General features: G+C 45.1%; 2 long non-coding RNA genes across 2 annotated transcripts; one reads left to right on the forward strand and one right to left on the reverse strand.

Annotated features, from left to right (window-relative positions):
- Positions 1-2,302: 2,302 nt before the first annotated feature.
- LOC120638450 lies at positions 2,303-4,446 on the reverse strand. Its single transcript, XR_005660121.1, has 2 exons — positions 4,120-4,446; positions 2,303-3,290 (listed from the first exon to the last, which is right to left on the reverse strand). It is a non-coding gene; the product is annotated as an uncharacterized LOC120638450 (long non-coding RNA).
- LOC114812821 lies at positions 4,446-17,226 on the forward strand. The gene is made up of 3 exons (XR_003760444.2): positions 4,446-4,536; positions 15,835-15,985; positions 16,545-17,226. It is a non-coding gene; the product is annotated as an uncharacterized LOC114812821 (long non-coding RNA).
- Positions 17,227-17,562: the final 336 nt, after the last annotated feature.

Raw genomic sequence — 17,562 nt, forward strand, 5'->3', positions numbered from 1 at the left:
TAGACCACGCGGCCTCTTTTGGACAAGTAAAGCTCTGTCTTAATACCCCAGATAGGCAACTCCTATCGGTAAGTTATTTTCTTTTTCTGCCCTCCCCCATTTTGCTAGAGTTGAGGCTCCTTGTGGGCAGGGATGGTCTTTGCTATAAAGATTGTACTCTAGTGTGAGAAGCAGCGTGGCTTTAGTGGCAAGAGCCCAGGCTTGGGAGTCGGAGGATGTGGGTCCTAATCCCTGCTCTGCCCCTTGTCTGCTGTGTGACCGTGGGCAAGCCACTTAACTTCTCCGTGCCTCAGTTCCCTCACCTGTAAAATAGGGATTAAGATGTCGGCCCCACGCGGGACAACCTGATTACCTTGTATCTACCCTAGTGCGTAGAACAGTGCTTGGCACATAGTAAGTGCTTAACAACTGCCATCACCACGTGGGGCAACCTTATTACCCTGTATCTACCCCAGCGCTTAGAACAGTGCTCTGCACACAGTAAGCGCATGAGAAGCACATGAGAAGCAGCGTGGCTCAGTGGAAAGAGCATGGGCTTTGGAGTCAGGGCTCATGAGTTCGAATCCCAGCTCTGCCACTTGTCGGCTGTGTGACTGTGGGCAAGTCACTTCACTTCTCTGTGCCTCAGTTCCCTTATCTGTAAAATGGGGATCAAGACTGTGAGCCCCACGTGGGACAACCTGATTCCCCTATGTCTACCCCAGCGCTTAGAACAGTGCTCGGCACATAGTAAGCGCTTAACAAATACCAACATCATTATTATTATTAAGCGCTTAACAAATACCAACATTATTCTCATCCTACTCCCGGTGCCCAGGAAACACTATGAATTGACGAGTAGGGATTGTCCCATGTGCTTCGTGGGAAGCAGCGTGGCTCAGTGGAAAGAACCTGGGCTTGGGAGTCGGAGGTCATGAGTTCGAATCCCAGCTCTGCCACTTGTCAGCTGTGTGTCTGTGGGCAAGTCACTTCACTTCTCTGTGCCTCAGTTCCCTCATCTGTAAAATGGGGATGAAGACTGTGAGCCCCACGTGGGACAACCTGATTCCCCTGTGTCTACCCCAGCGCTTAGAACAGCGCTCTGCACCTAGTAAGCGCTTAACAAATAGCAACATTATTACCCAGCGCTTAAAACAGTGCTCTGCACGTAGTAAGCACTTAACAAATGCCAACATTATTATTATGAGTGCACCCCATCTCCGCCAATGAGTGTTTTTTCATCCTGCATCCTAGACAGAGGATGGTTAGGGAATTAACAAAGGTCCAAATGCTAACAAGAGTGTTTCGAGTGACAGCACAGTGCCCGGTCAGAAGGATTAGCCGGGCACGCCTCCATAGAGTCTAGCCACAGCATCCGTTTTCCTTTTCAGTGAATCCGTTTCTTCACTGAACGCCTACTCTGTGCAGAGCACCGTACCAAGAACTCGGAGGGTACTACAGTCTGAGTAAACTTGCTACTTGCCCTCAAAGAGTTGACAGTCTTCTGGGTGAAGAGAACTGTAGCGGACATTTAGGAGAGTACAATAGAGTGAGTCGATAGGATCCCTTCTCTCAAAGAGCTTACACTTTATTACTACTAATAATATTAATGATTATGGTATTTAAGCGCTTACTCTGTGCCAAGCACTGTTCTAAGGTAGATGCAAGGTAATCAGGTTGCCCCACACGGGTCTCACAGTCTTAATCCCCATTTTACAGATGAGGTAACTGAGGAACCGAGTTCATTCATTCATTCGATAGTATTTATTGAGCGCTTACTATGTGCAGAGCACCGTACTGAGCGCTTGGAATGTACAAATCGGTAACAGATACAGCCCCTGCCCTTCGACGGGCTTACGGTCTAATCGGGGGAGAATAATGTTGGTACTTGTTAAGCGCTTACTATGTGCAGAACGCTGTTCTAAGCGCTGGGGGAGATACAGGGTAATCATGTTGTCCCACGGAGGCTCACAGTTTATCCCCATTTTCCAGATGAGGGAATTGAGGCCCAGAGAAACGAAGTGACTTGCCCACAGTCACACAGCTGACAAGTGGCAGAGCGGGGATTCGAACCCATGACCTCGGACTCCCAAGCCCGGGCTCTTGCCACTGAGCCACGCTGCTTCCAGTGAGAAGTTGCCCAAGGTCACATGGCACCCAAGTGGCAGAGCGAGTTGGGGTTAGAACCCACCTCCTCCCAAGCCTGTGCTCTTTCCACTAAGCCACGCTGCTTCTCGGATGACTGAGACACAGGGAAGTGTAAGCAGAGCTCTGTATTAAGTCCCTGGGAGAATAAAATAGAGTTAATAGACGTGATCCCCGCTTTCGAGGAATCTACAGACTCCTGTGAGCTCGGCACTTTATTCTACCTTTGGGAGAGTGACACGGAGTAGATACAATCTCGGCCTTTGAGCTGGGATTTGCAAGAATGCAACCCTGAGTTTGGGAAAACTGAGAGGATGTGACGCTTATTGAATTAAAAAGAGGAGTTTTTTAATTTGAATTTTGGAGGGTTTTTTCCCCCCAAGATGTCTATTTGAATCACGATCCTGAAAAAACACATGCTGAAATGTGAGATGTAACGACCAGGGTTCCTTTTTGACATGCGGACTGACTTGGGGGAAGCAAAAAATAACAGACTTTGCAAGTCCCACCAGCTTGTCTTAGTGCAGCCCTTGGGCTTATGCCACTGAGCAAATCAAGTTTGCACGCTGGCTGTCGAAAATGTATTTTTTTTCTCTTAGTATGCCGCCCTTGTGTTTAAGAACACGAAATATCGCTCAACGGGTTCGTCTCGCTTAAAGTCCCGTTCCTAGCCGAGCGGCGCTACATGCAAAGCATATTCCATGTGTCTGGATGGTGTTAATTCAGATAGGCCTTTCTCCCATTTATTCCAAAAGAATGAGCTTTTGCTCTCTATGAAGATCTCTCTGACAACACTTGTTTTCGTCGTTGAAATGATTCTATTCAGAGTGCCCGGGAAGGAGAAAATTAAAAATGTGTTGTTTCGATTTCTCTTTTTCCCAGATGAATGTTCCCTATGCTCTAACCGTTTATGTCCAAGGGAGAATTTCTGGGTTTCTTTCTTGGGACCCTGGATCTCTGGAATATAGGTTTCAAGGTTTCTGGTTCTGTCCGTCGAGCGAGCGGGACGGTCTATTTTCATTGGAGGGCCTGCTGGCGTTTGGCACGGTTTCTGGTACTTGACAAGAGGGAAGGGAGGAGGGAGATCCTCGTGCCGATGCGTTCGCTGGCCTCGCTGCTTCTTAGTTCAAGAATTAAGCAGAGACATCAGGAAATCCGGGCATGTTCTAAGTGGAGAAGGAAAAAAAAGGCAGATTCCTGGGAAGCTCAGAGAACCACAGAGTATATTGAGGAGCAGCGCGGCTCAATGGAAAGAGCCCTGGCTTGGGAGTCAGAGGTCATGGGTTCGAATCCCCGCTCTGCCACTTGTCGGTTGTGTGACTGTGGGCAAGTCACTTCACTTCTCTGGGCCTCAGTTCCCTCATCTGTAAAATGGGGATTAACTGTGAGCCTCACGTGGGACAACCTGATGACCCCGTATCTCCCCCAGTGCCTAGAACAGTGCTCTGCACACAGTAAGCGCTTAACAAATACCAACATTACTATTATCATTGGTCCGACGCAGCTTAGATGCCTCTCGATAGGTTTCCGGTCAGTGGAGTCAACGTAGGGAAGCAGGACATATTCTCAGCCTAGGCACAAATCAATCAACTGAATTTATTTCACGCTCAGTGTGCCCAGAGCACTGTCCTGAGCACTTGGGAGAGTAAAATATAATAATGTTGCTTTTTGTTAAGGGCTTACTATGTGCAGAGCACTGTTCTAAGCGCTGGGTTAGGTACAGGGTAATCAGGGTGTCCCACATGAGGCTCACAGTTAGTCCCCATTTTACAGATGAGGTAACTGAGGCACAGAGAAGTGAAGTGACTTGCCCACAGTCACACAGCTGGCAAGTGGTAGAGCCGGGATTCGAACTCCTGACATCCGACTCCCAGCCCGTGCTCTTTGCACTGAGCCACGCTGCTTATAACAATATAACACACATTTCCTGCCCACAGTGAGGTTACAGTCTAGAGGGGGAGAGAGACACTGATACCGAACTATTGTACTAAGCACCTGGGAAGAGTACGACATAGCAGAGTTCTTCTTAAAAGCGGCAGTTCCCAACTTTTCATTAGTTCCGTTAAAACCGCGGTCTTCCTATCTGGGTATCCAATGAGGAGCAGTAATTGATTTAATTAGCCTGCATCCGCCATATTGTCCCCTCTCTCTTTTCCTTTGCCGAGTAACCGTGGTCATTAAGAAGGGAAACTGCCATTTCACAGTAACGTCTCCATAGCCGCTTCTAACGTTCTTACGTTTGAATAATTTCAAGTTATTTATGAACGTCTTCAGGAAGACCCGACTCCATCGTACAGGAAGCACTGGGATGGCTCAAATTTCCCAACTGTCTCTTCGTTCCCAACTCCCGATGTGTCCCGTGATCTGTTACGTCGGCGCTGGAATTAACCCCCTTCGAATCGCCGATTTAAGGTGATTTGGTCCAGCGGTTGGTTTGAGGGAGAAACAGTAGAGACACTATTACATGGAAATCTCATTACAAAACTAATTTTCCCTAGATTATTATTTTAAAACCCTACTTGTGATAAATAGGCTTATATTGCTTAATTATGAAGTGATAAAACTATAATCTGGAAGTTTTCCGAGTAATGGGAAGTGCTGCTTTATGTGAAGTGCTAAGCCTAATGATGGTTCGACTTGTGTAATGCTGATGGAGTTTTTATCCGGAGTCGCGGGGAAGTCGATCGGATGATCAGTGGTATTTAATAATGTTGGTATTTGTTAAGCGCTTACTATATGCAGAGCACTGTTCTAAGCGCTGGGGGAGATACAGGGGAATCAGGTTGTCCCACGTGAGGCTCACAGTTGATCCCCATTTTACAGATGAGGTAACTGAGGCCCAGAGAAGTGAAGTGACTCGCCCACAGTCACACAGCTGACAAGTGGCAGAGCCGGGAGTCGAACTCATGACCTCTGACTCCGAAGCCCAGGCTCTTTCCACTGAGCCACGCTGCTTTTTGGACACAGGGCGCTGGAGAAGCAGCGTGGCTTAGTGGCAAGAGCCCAGACTTGGGAGTCAGAGGTTGTGGGTTCTAATCTCGCTTTGCTCATTAGCTGTGTGACTTTGGGCAAGTCCCTCAACTTCTCTGTGCCTCAGTTATTTAATCTGCCAAATGAGGATTAAGACTGTGAGCCTTACGGGGGGACAACCTCATTACCCGGTATCTACCCCAGTGCTTACAACAGTGCATGGCACATAGTAAGCGCTTAACAAATACCTACATTATTAAAGATTTTGTAGAGTACAATACGATAGAGTTGTTAGATATGATCCCTGCTCTCAATGAGTTAACAGTCTGGTGAGTGTGGTGTGTGGCAGTGATTACCTATTTATGGCCAGAATTTCAGGTTTATTCCTGGGCCATAACTCTGAGAGGAACGATCTACATTTGATACTACCTCTTTCGTACGAACATATCTACGTGTTTACCCAACTCATGCTTTCCCCAGGAGGCCAAAGGATATAAATGACAAATCGCAGCGTGGCTCAGAAATGATCTTCATTTGATAGTACCTATTTCGTATAAACTTATCTAAATGTTTACCCAGTTCTTGCGCTCTCCAGGAGGCCGACGGACATAGATGAAAAATTGCAGCGTGGCTCAGTGGAAAGAGCACGGGCTTGGGAGTCAGAGGTCGTGGGTTCTAAACCCGGATCCGGCTCTTCTGTGCTCTGTGGCCTCGGGCAAGACACCTCACTTCTCTGTGCCTCAGCTCATCTGTAAAATGGGGATTAAGACAGTGAGCCCCACGTGGGACAACCTGATTACCTAGTATCTACCCTAATGCTTAGAACAGTGCTTGGCACATAGTAAGTGCTTAACAAATGCTATCATTATTATTATTATTAAGATACCACATTCTGTCCACGCTTCCCCACTTGAGAACCTCCCAGGGGTTGCTTGTCCATCTCCACATCCAACAGAAACTGCTTATCATCAGGTTTATAGCACTCATTCACCTCACTCCCACTTAGCAATTCCTCCCTGCTTTCCTGTAACCCTGCTTCCACATGTAATTCTTCTAGCGCTCCTACTCACTGTACCTCATTCTCATCTATCTCACTGCCAACCCCTTGTCCGCGTCCTCCCTCTGGCCTGGAATTCTTTCCCTCTTCATATAAAACAGACCACTGCTCTCCTCAATTTTCAAAACACTATTAATAATAACGATAATAACAATGATGGTATTTGTTAAGTGCTATGTGCCAAGCGCTGTTCACGGCACATCTTCTCCAAGTGCCCTTCCCCGACTAAGCCCTCATTCCCTCCTACTCCTTCTCCCTTCTTTTTTGCTTTTGCACTTGAATCTGTACTTTTTAAGCATTGGATATTTGTCCACAGCACTTCTGTATGTATCCGTAATTGATTCTAATGTACGTCTCCTCTGGACTTTCAGCCCTGCTGTATTCCATCTCCATTGTATCATACTCTCCTAAGCTCTTAGTACAGTGCTTAGCACAGAGTAAGCTCTTAGTCAACACCATTGACTGATTGATTGGAATTTCTTCAGGGAGCAGTGAGGCACACTTAATCAATCAGTGGTACTTGCTGTGTGCCTAGATCTTTACTAAGTTTTTGAGAGAGGACAATATAAAAGAATTAGTAGGCACATTTCCTGTCCCCCAGGTCTAGGAGGGGATACAGTCATCAGTATAAACAAGACACAAATTTCCATGAACCTGTGGCCACTTCCCTGCTTTCACCCCAGTCCCCACTCTGCTATTGCTTGGTCTTGAGTTCAAAGGAATTCATTCATTCATTCATCCATTCAATGGTATTTATTGAGCGCTTACTATGTGCAGAGCACTGTACTAAGCGCTTGGAATGTACAAATCGGCAACAGATAGAGACAGTCCCTGCCCACTGATGGGCTTACAGTCTAATGGGGGGAGACGGACAAAAACAATAGCAAAGCAGTAAATAGAATCTGTCAGTCAATCCATCAGTGGTATTTATTGAGCACTTACTGTGTACAGAGGACTTTACTAAGTGCTTACAATGCAATAAACTTGGCAGACACAATCCCTGCCCTTATGGAGATGCCATTCTAGCGGAGAGGATGACCCTCGATGCTTAGATTGAGGAGCCAGATCCCACACGGAGGAATGTATCCATGAACATTTATTCTCATGCTTGGACCTTCCTGCCTGTTGTGTATCCGACAGGGTGCAGAATTAAGCAAGAAGGTGGGCAGAGATGTATCACCCAAGAGAATGGGTGATGGACATGCTGATGGACAAAGTGACTGTGGTACAGTGCACCCCGAGTGCTCAAGAATACTCAGTGACTGTCAAACACGGAGTGGTGTCCAGAGCAGCACAGACAGCCTGCAGTGCGTTAAATCTTGGCTCCTTACACTGATGAGCTTGCTGGCTACTCAAATCAAGTAATTAATTAATGTTGGTATTTGTTAAGCGCTTACTATGTGCAGAGCACTGTTCTAAGCACAGGGGAAGATACAGGGTAATCAGGTCGTCCCACGTGAGGTTCACAGTCTTAATCCCCATTTTACAGATGAGGGAACTGAGGCACAGAGAAGTGAAGTGACTTGCCACAGTCACACGGCTGACAAGCGGCGGAACCGGGATTCAAACGCATGACCTCTGACTCCCAAGCCCGGGCCCTTTCCATTGAGCCACGCTGCTTCTCTAAGTAGCGTCCGACAACCCTCAGACTTCAGTGGGGCTGCCCTCTCTGATTTATGTGGTTAGAAAACCAAAAACTGAGTGAAATCGGATTAAAACAAACCTCCCAGTTCATCCAAGTTACTCCACACGCGTGGTCTTCCTTAGGGAGATCCCTGTAGCTCAACGAACTCTATCAGTGTTTTTCCAGATCTCGACACCTTCGAGGAGACATGAATCTGAGAGCGAGGTGCCAATTTAAAAGAACTATCTTTATGCCTGATGGATTTGCAGTTTCTGCTACAGTTTTTATAGCAGTTGGTGTTTCTGTTTGCCACTGCTCAAAGGAAGAGGTAGATAGGAAGTTCTCATGGTTACCATGTATTTGTGAAGTGCTTACTATGGGCTGTTTTAAGTGCTGGGAGCGAGAAAAGTTAATCAGGTTTTTGAAAGGAGGGTGGGCTTAGGCACAGCTGCCACAGATCTCTGGAACTCTAAGATGTTGCGGAAATAGTAATGAATCAATTATATGTGTTGTGGTAATAGTAATTAATTATATTTATTGAACATTTACTGTGTGCAGAGCACTCTTCTAAGCCCTTGGGAGTGTACCGTGCAACAGCCTTGGTAGAGATGCTCCTTTTCACAATGAGCTTACAGTCTAGAGGGAGAGACAGGCATTAATATGAATGAATTATTTGTGATGTATAATTTATAATTGTTTAATTGTTATACCGTACTCTCCCAAGAGCTTAATACAGTGGTCTTCATGCAGTAAGACAACAGCAGATAAGAGTGATTGAAATACTGTTGAATGATTGTGAGGATTCCTTAATGAAATCTAGGGAAACCACAAAAACGTAATAGGAACATACCTATATTGTGGGGATTACATCTCTTCAGTCGCTTATACGGACCGGGGACAAAATCATTATTATAGATAAAGGGTTTGCCTTTTTCAGATAGAACAGTACCAGTGGCAAAGGTATTTATTGTGTGGCTGAGGGTGGGTTGCTTTACTAAGCATTTGGGAAAGCACAACAGTATGAGATACCTTTCCTGCCCAGCAAGGATTTTTACCTGTGTATATTCAGTCGGTGGTATTGATTGGCGTTTACTATGTGCAGAGCACTGAACTAAGCAACTGGAAGAGAACAATGCAACGGAGTTGGTAAACACATTCTCAGCCCACAAAAAGCCTACACTTCAGAGGGGTAGACAGACATTCATAGGAATGAAGTTTCATGTTTATATCTGTGCTACGGGGCCAAAAGTGGGAACATTCCCAATGTCTGAAGGTCACAGATCCAATTGCATATGTGATATGAGGGTCTGTGTGTCCGTATGTGGGAGGTTTGCCTCTCTGTGCCTGGAAGACTGGCTGTGTGGTTAGTTGCTTTTGTGGTTGTGGGGCTAGGAGAGTGTGTAACTGTGTGAGTGGCTGTGTGGTTAGTTGTCCACGTGTCTAGTCTGTGTGGCTAGCTGGCTGTGGGACTATTTGGGTGGTTGTGTATTTAGCTGGCTGTGTGGCTTAGTCATTGGCCAGCATTTTCCCTTTTGATTGTCCCTCACTCGGTCTCTGCCTTTTTGGACTATTTTGAATCCCACATGAGTCTGAATTATTCCATGACATGAGAAAATTGACATCTGAGTCCTCTAGCTCATCGTTGCGACAGGGAATTGTTGATGTTTTCCGGAACTTGAAAGTGTGAGAATCAGGTGGCAAAGGAAGTGGCAGGCAGGCTGGGACCTGGGTAGGGATCTTGGCTGGAGGGAAGCAGAACATGCTTCAATCAATAACTCGATCAGTGGTACTTATTGAATGCTTATGATTTGCAGAGCATTCATGCATTAAACCACATTTACTGAGCTCTTCCTGTGTGCGGAGAACTGTACTAAGTGCTTGGGAGAATACAGCACAACAATAAACATATTTCCTGCTCACAACTAGCTTATAGTCTAGAATGGGGCAGACAGACACTAATAAAAATATATTACAGGTATTTACGTAAGTGCCGCGGGGCTGGAGGAGGGAAGAACAAAGGGAGCAATTCCGGGTGATGCAGAAGGGAGTGGGAGAAGAGGAAAGGGGGTAGTTAGTCAGAGAAGGCCTCTTGGAGGAGATGTGTCTTCAATGGGGATTTGAATGGGGGGAAAGTAATTGTCAGATTTGAGGAAGGAGGGCGTTCCAGGCCAGAGGCAGATGAGACTGAGGCACGATGAGAAACTCTGGGGATCATAGTCCAACAGAATCGGTAGGCAGGTTCCCTTCCCACAGTGAGCTTGTTGGCTGTGTCACCCTGGGCAAGTTACTTAACTTCTCTGCATCTGCCACCTTTTCCATAAAATGAAGATTGAGAGTGTGAGCCCTATGTGGGACAGAGACTATGTCCAACCTGATTAGCGTGTTCCTGCCCCAGCACTTAGCACAGTGTCTGGCACATAGTAAATGCTCAATTTTTTTTTAAAAAAAGAGCTTTCAGGCTAGGGGGCGTGTTCTAAATAAATCAGGCCTGGAACTAAAACTACCTTTAATACCTTCTTTTCTGATCACTTTCTGATGTCCCAGCAATTTAATGCCTCTGTCACCATGATGAGTTCATCCCTTAAGTCATATTTAGCACTTAATGTGAACCAGTAAAACAGTACACGTTCATGAATGCTCAGTTGACCTTTGTGTTTGTGGTTGTAGCTATAAATTCCCTTTCACTTCCACTGTGTGCTCACTGTCTGTTACTGCCTGTCTCCCTGATTATGCAAGCACATGAAGGCAGGGATAGGATCTTCTCTTTTCATCGTGGGCTCCCAGTATTCAGACTGTGGGTACAGAGTGAGCACTCAGTAAATGCTAACAACGAGGAGAAGGTTTCTAACAAAAAAAAGGGAACAGCTGTTTTTCGAGGATATGCCTATCAACAAAGGGAATAAAATCCAGCTTTATTGCCCCGACCAATTTTCCACAATCTCAAATAATTTCGGTCAGTGACAAAAGAGATTTTAATGATTGGGTCATAAGAAATGTTGGTTTTCCTCAAGTACTGATTGTTGACCAAGGGTCTATAGGTTGATGCCCCCGTGAGTCAGCTGGTGGTCTTTCCGATCGATATTGAGATCATTTTGGAAGTCTGCTTTCAGGATGTTACGTTCTGACCCGACAGACCTGGGCATGAAACTCTCTGGCCTTTGGACCTGAGATCTGTTTAAGTATTAGATGTTCCCCCGCCACTGCATTCATCTGCTTGATTTCATTTAATGAACCAGAGGCTCTTTGAATTTCTGTTGACAGGATTTGCTCGATGGAAATCCCCACTGGGTGTATAGGGAAAGAGTAAATCTCATTTGCTAGGGTATGTTTTCGACTCAGTCAGTTATGTGTCTGATTCCTAAGCACATCTCTGATTTATCGGGGATGTTTTATTTCCCAGTAAGAGGTACTAGGTTTAGCACATACATATAATTCAATATTTTGTGTGTGAATATTAAAAGCATATCTCCAAGAGGCCTTCCCAGAATAAGCCCTGCTTTCCTCTTCTCCCACTCCTCTCTGCATCACCCTGATTTGCTCCCTTTATTCATCCCCCCTCCCAGCCCCGCACGAGTTATGTACATATCTGTAATTTCTTTATTTATTCATTTATTTATATTAATGTCTGTCTCCCCCTCTAGACTGTAAACTCGTTTGCGGGCAGGGAATGTGTCTGTTTATTGTTACATTGTACTCTCCCAAGCCCTTACTACAGTGCTTTGCACACAGTAAGTGCTCAATAAATACTGAATAAATGAATATAGGTTCTTTGACTTAGGCTTATATATGCATCGAAGTGGCCCCTCTATTTCTGAATTCTACCTTAGCTATATAACCTATCTCTGAGGATGTCAGCGACAGAAAAGGGAACTGAACCAGTTCATTCATGGAGAAGATTTGTGGAGATGGTACGTGATTTATAAATATCACCGACGTCTATCAGAGCATTCTAATGCTGCAACTTCATGCTTTTTGGAGGAAGTGCTTTACAAGGAATAGTAGTCCTAATAGCAGTTTCTGTCAATCAGTGCTATTTATGGAGTACTTATTGTGTACAGCAACCTGTTCTAAGAGTGTGGAAGAGAACAATACAACAGAGTTGATAGACAAGTTCCCTGCACACGAGGAGCGTATGGTCTAGATGGGGAGATGAACGTTAAAATAAATTGTAGATATGTGAATAAATGCTGTGGGGCAAAGGGTGGGGTGAATATCCAGTGCTTTAAGGAGACAGATCCAAGTTCAAGGGTGATGCAGAAGAGAGAGGGAGAAAGGGAAATGAGGGCACAGTCGGAGAAGGTCTCTCGGTGAAGATATGATTTTAATAAAACTTTGAAGGTGGGGAGAATGGTTTTTACCAGATATGAAGGGGAAGAATGGGGAGAAGCAATGTGGACTAGAAAGACCACCATAAAGACCTGGATTCTAGACCTGACTTTGCCACTTGTCTGCTGTGTGCCCTTGGGCAAATCATTCTCTGTGCCTCAGTTTCCTCACTTGTAAAATGGAGAGTAAGACTGTGAGCCCCGTGTGGGACATGGACTGTGTCGAACCTGTTTAGCTTGCATCGACCCCTTGCTTAGTACAGTGCCTGGCTCACAGTAAGTGCTTACCAAATACCATTAAAGAGGGAGTCCCAGGTCAGAGGCAAGATGGGGGAAAGGGGTTGACGGTGAGATAGATGAGATTGAGATGTAATGGGTAGATTAATATTAGAGGTATGAAGTGAGTGTGCTGGGTTGTAATAGGAAATCAGTGAGGTGAGATGAGGAGCAAGATGATTGAGTGTTTTAGACCCAGTTGTAAAGAGCTTCTGTTGGATGCAGGGGTGGATGGTCAACCACTGGAGATTCTTGAGGAGTGGGGAAACTTGGACTAAATATTTCTGTCGAACAATAATCCAGGCAGCAGAGAGACAGGAGACAGGGAGATCAGTGAGGAGGCTGATGGAGTCGTCAAGGCAGGATATGAATGCTTGGATTAGCAGGGTAGCAGTTTTGCTGGAGAGGAAAGGGTGGATTTTAGCAGCGATGTGAAGGAAGAATGACAGGATTTGGTGACGCTGAATATGTGGATTGAATGAGAGAAATGAGTCTGTGAATTAATGAGAAAGGATGAGACAGATGACTCAGTCTTTGTCAATCAATTAATAACATTTATTGAGCCCTTACTCTGTACAGATCATTGTACAAAGAGTTTAGGAGGGTACAGCGGAGAAAGAAGACATGTTACTGCCTTGGAAGACTTTACCCTCCGCCTCAGGAGATAGTCGTTAAAATAAATTGCAATTAGTATCAAGTTACGTTCACACTGAAGAGTAAGCAGTATGGCCTAGTGGAATGAGCATGGGCCGGGAGTCAGAGGGCCTGAGTTCTAATCCTCACTCTGTTACATACCTGCTTTTTGACCTTGTGCAAATCCCTCAGCTTCTCTGTGCCTCTGTAATAGCATGTGTAAAAAGGGGATTCATTACCTGTTCTCTTCCCTACTTAGAATGTGAGCCCTGTGTGGGACAGGGACTGTGTATGGCCTGATGTGTGGTAACTACCCCAGTGTTATAGACCAGTGCTTAACACACAGTAAGTGATTAACTAATACTACAGTGCTGCAAAGATGTATAATTTTAGGAGTGTGATGCCTTTACAATAGTAAGAACGTGGTCAGGATCAGTAAATATGATCGTGAATGTTATCATCATCATTAACCAGCGCTAACAAGAAGGCCAGATGTTGTAGCAATCTGATGAACTAGGCCATGGCCTAGTGGATAAAGCACGGACCTGGGATTCAGAGGACCTGGTTTCAAATTCCAGCTCTGCTACGTGCCTGCTGGTGGCATTGAGTAAATCACTGCCTTTCTCTGTGCCTCAGTTTCCTCAACTACAAAATGGGGATTCAATACCTGTTCTCCCTCCTGTTTGACTGTGAGTCCCATATGGGCAGGAACTATATCCAGAATAAGTAACTTTCATCTCCCCCATTGCTTAGAACAGTGTTTGACACCTAGTAAATGCTCAACTAAAACCATTAAAAAAAAACAACCTTTCACTTCTGGACTGTCAGGATCCAGATAAATGTTGTTTTCCATCCTTGGTTTTCTTTTTCATCTTTAGGCTTCATTCACCTTGCTTTGTTGGGATAGTTTAAATTAAATTTAAACAGAATGACCTAAAGCAAAGAGCCCAGGCCTGGGAACCAGAGGACTTGAGTTTTAATTATAACTCTGCAAATTGTATGCTGGGTGACCTTAGACAGGTGACTTAACTTCTCTGGCCTCACTTTCCTCATCTTTAATATGGGGATTAAAAACCAGTTGTCCTCCTTGCTGCGACTGTGAGTCTCATGTCAGTCAGAGACTGTGTCTGAACTGATTATCTTGTATCTAACCCAGAGTCTCATACAGTGCTTGGCACATAACACTTAACAATAACGTTATTATTATTACCATAATAAGTGCTTAAGAACTTTCTTATTCTTCCACTCCCCAGCCTCACAGCATTTAAGAGAAACACCATGGCCTAGTGGCAAGAGCACAGGCTTAAGAATCAGAGGTCTTGGGTTCTTATCCCAGCTCCGCCCTTGTCTTCGATGTGACCTAGGGCAAGTCGCTTAACTTCTCTCTGCCTCAGTTACCTTATCTTTATAATGGGGATTGAGACTGCGAGCCTCACGTGGATCAACCTCATTACCTTGTACCTAGCCCAGCACTTAGAACAATGCTTGGCACATAGTAAGGGCTTAACTAATACCACAATTTTTACCATGATACCATACCATAATATAAAAATACCAAATAACCAGGGATCGTCTTTAGCTACTCTGTCGTACTGATCTCTCCCAAGCACACAGTACAGTGCTCTGCACATAGTAAGTGCTCAATAAATGCCATTGATTGATTAGCAAATGCCACAGTTATTACTTAATTATTATAACCTGTACATTTAGGAGGGAGGGATATCTACAACCTGCAGATTTCGACAGAAGAGTCATGTTTTCCATCTGCCGGAATGGGAGAATCATTATTCAATGCCCGTTTGAATACCGATTCAGGATAAATAACCAAACAAAAAGTCATGAGATTTGATAGTGTTTTTAAAGGCTTCCAGTCACCCACATTAAATCAAACTAAATGAAATCCACTGAACAAACACAAACCCCTCGAAACCTGACATAACCGGATTTCGAATTCCAGCTGAATTCAACCCGTCCTGCTGGTGCTTAAGGGAAACAAAACGTTTCCAGGAATTGAGAGGAGGCGGAGTCTTAGCAGAGATGCTAATTGCCTGTCTAAGAGTAGGTCATCAAGTTACCACCTCAATTAATTGGGTAAGTAGAATGAAATGAGGTGGATTTTCTTGATTATTACCTATTTATCAGCACCGCTGTAGTGGTGCTTAACCCTGATGAAGAGCCTTTGCAGAAAGAAACTCATAGTTAGGTTGTTGTCATAAGTAGTCCAAGCTGGAGGAGAAGAATTGAGTCCTGCTGCCTCTGGCTTTCTCTTGACACTTTCTCCTGCCGACACCCACTGATTCTGATGGCTCTGGCCAATTTGGATTCCGGTCCCCCACCCGCACCGGCAAGTGTTACAACCCTCGACCCGTGCCCAGATCCTGCTTTTAGATCCCGGGGAAGGGTCGCTCCCATCCGGCTCTGGCTCACACCGGTCGTGTGAGCAGTAGGCCCTCCCCACCATTCCAACAATAATACTACTAATGGTGGTATTGACGTGCTGACTGTGTGCCAAGCACTGACCTAAATGCTAGGGTATGTGCGCTACAATCGATTCAGACATAATCCCTGTCGTGATAGTGTTTCACAGTATAAATAGGAGGGTTAACAGGCATTTAAGCCTCATTTTACAGATGAGGTAACTGAGGCACAGAGAAAGGAAGTGGCTGAGCCACCTTTACACAACAGGGAAGTGGTGGAGCTAGGGATTAGAACTAAAGAGCTATGACATCCAGGTCTGTGTTCTTTCCACTAGGCCATGTTGCTTCCCTCATAGGCTCATGAGTTAGTCAATCCTAGTGATTAAGTGTTGATCATATTTATTGTAGACTTCACCTCAGCAGCTGCAGAATATTTACCAGACAACACTGAGGCAGCAAGGCAACCTCTGCAAAATTCTCCAGGTCCATGGAAGCTGGAGTTGATGAAGAGGATTTCCATCAAGGTTTCGGAGTGGAGTGGACCCCGCACCACACACAGGTGAGACCCACCTCTCCAGTCAATCAATTAATCGTAATTTTTGAGTGCTTACTGTGTGCAGAACACTTGAGTAAGCACTCGGTAGAGTAAAATCTAACAAAAGAACAGGCATCATCTTTTGCCGAATTGTACATTCCAAGCGCTTAGTACGGTGCTCTCCACATAGTAAGCGCGCAATAAATACTATTGAATATTCCCTGCCCACAGTGAGCTTAACATTCTAGAGGGGAAGACGGAAGTGAATGCAAAAAAATGAATTCCACATGTAGACATAAGGGCCGTAGAGCTGAGGGAGAGGTAAAGATTGAAGAATGAAGATTGCAAATCCACGTGCCAGAGTGGTGCCGAAGGGAGTGGGAGAAGAGGAAATATGAGCTTAGTCAGGGAAGGCACCTGGAAGAGATATGCCTTAAATAAGACTTTCAAGATTTAGGAGTGTAACTGTCTGTCATATATAAACGGGGGAGATGTTCCGGGCCAGAGGCAGGATGTGTGCAAGCGGGCCGGGCCCTCCGCAGTCAGGGGCTCTAGGAGGCTTATCTTCTCTTTCTCTCCGCAGTTCCCCCTGCTCACCATCTGAAGAAGCCCAGTCCCTAAATAGCAGGAGAGGCGGAAGCAAATCTTCCCCCAACATGCTGAGCTGACTTCAGTAGGGTGGGGCCGGTTGGTTACCTCTGGCCCAACCCAACACGGTGAGGGGACGGGTCTCTCGATGTTATTGTGGCTGTAATCGGTCCATTAGGTCTTTCCCGGGGTACCTGCATCAGGACCCCCTTTCCACCCCATCACAGTTCTGAGTTGCACGAAGGCTTAGTGTTTGGCCCCAAGTAAGTGCTCGTTATTTATTACGCACATGTGTGGAGTCGGCTCGAAGCACGTTAACGTCCAACTTGGAGTCTAGCTGATCAACATTTTCAAGGATTTTTGGAGTTGAGTGGTTGATTAATCTTGGATGTTTTCAGATCTTTACTTGATCCTTTGAGTGAATTGTTTTCTGCCACTCAGTGTTTTGTATTATCAATATTTGCACAGTACCAAGGGTGAGAGGATAACTAGAAATGCTATAAAGCCATTTTGAATCCAGGCAAATTTGTAAGGTATTAAAACCCTCATAGAAAATGGTTTCTTATAAAGTCTCCCGCTCATATTTTTATACTTTGTAGATCAAGATAAGCAAACTTTCTCCAAAGCATTTCTGACTTATCTGGACTTAGCCATCTAATATTATGACAGTGATCCATCATGGCTTCAAAAGGCTTATTTTCTTCTGTTGACACAGGGGTGAAATAAGGAATGTGAAACTTAAGGTCCGTGAATTGGAGATGGGTTTCAGCATGGAGTCAACCAGTCTCAGTGTTAGAAAGAAAAAGCTATATTTAAGAATCAACCGAAAACAAAAATAACTGCAAAATCATATGCTTTCATTCATGAGATTTGGGTACAGTCTCTCTCTCTTTGCACCCATCTGTCTGCCCCCTGATCTATGTGCCCTTCTGTCTACTGAGGGGGAGAGTGAGGCAGAGGCATACAGATGATTTTGCGAGTAGGGATTTGTGCAATTGTAATGTAGCAGGCAG

Source organism: Ornithorhynchus anatinus, chromosome 6, assembly GCF_004115215.2.
Source record: "Ornithorhynchus anatinus isolate Pmale09 chromosome 6, mOrnAna1.pri.v4, whole genome shotgun sequence".
Classification (NCBI taxonomy): Eukaryota; Metazoa; Chordata; class Mammalia; order Monotremata; family Ornithorhynchidae; genus Ornithorhynchus; species Ornithorhynchus anatinus.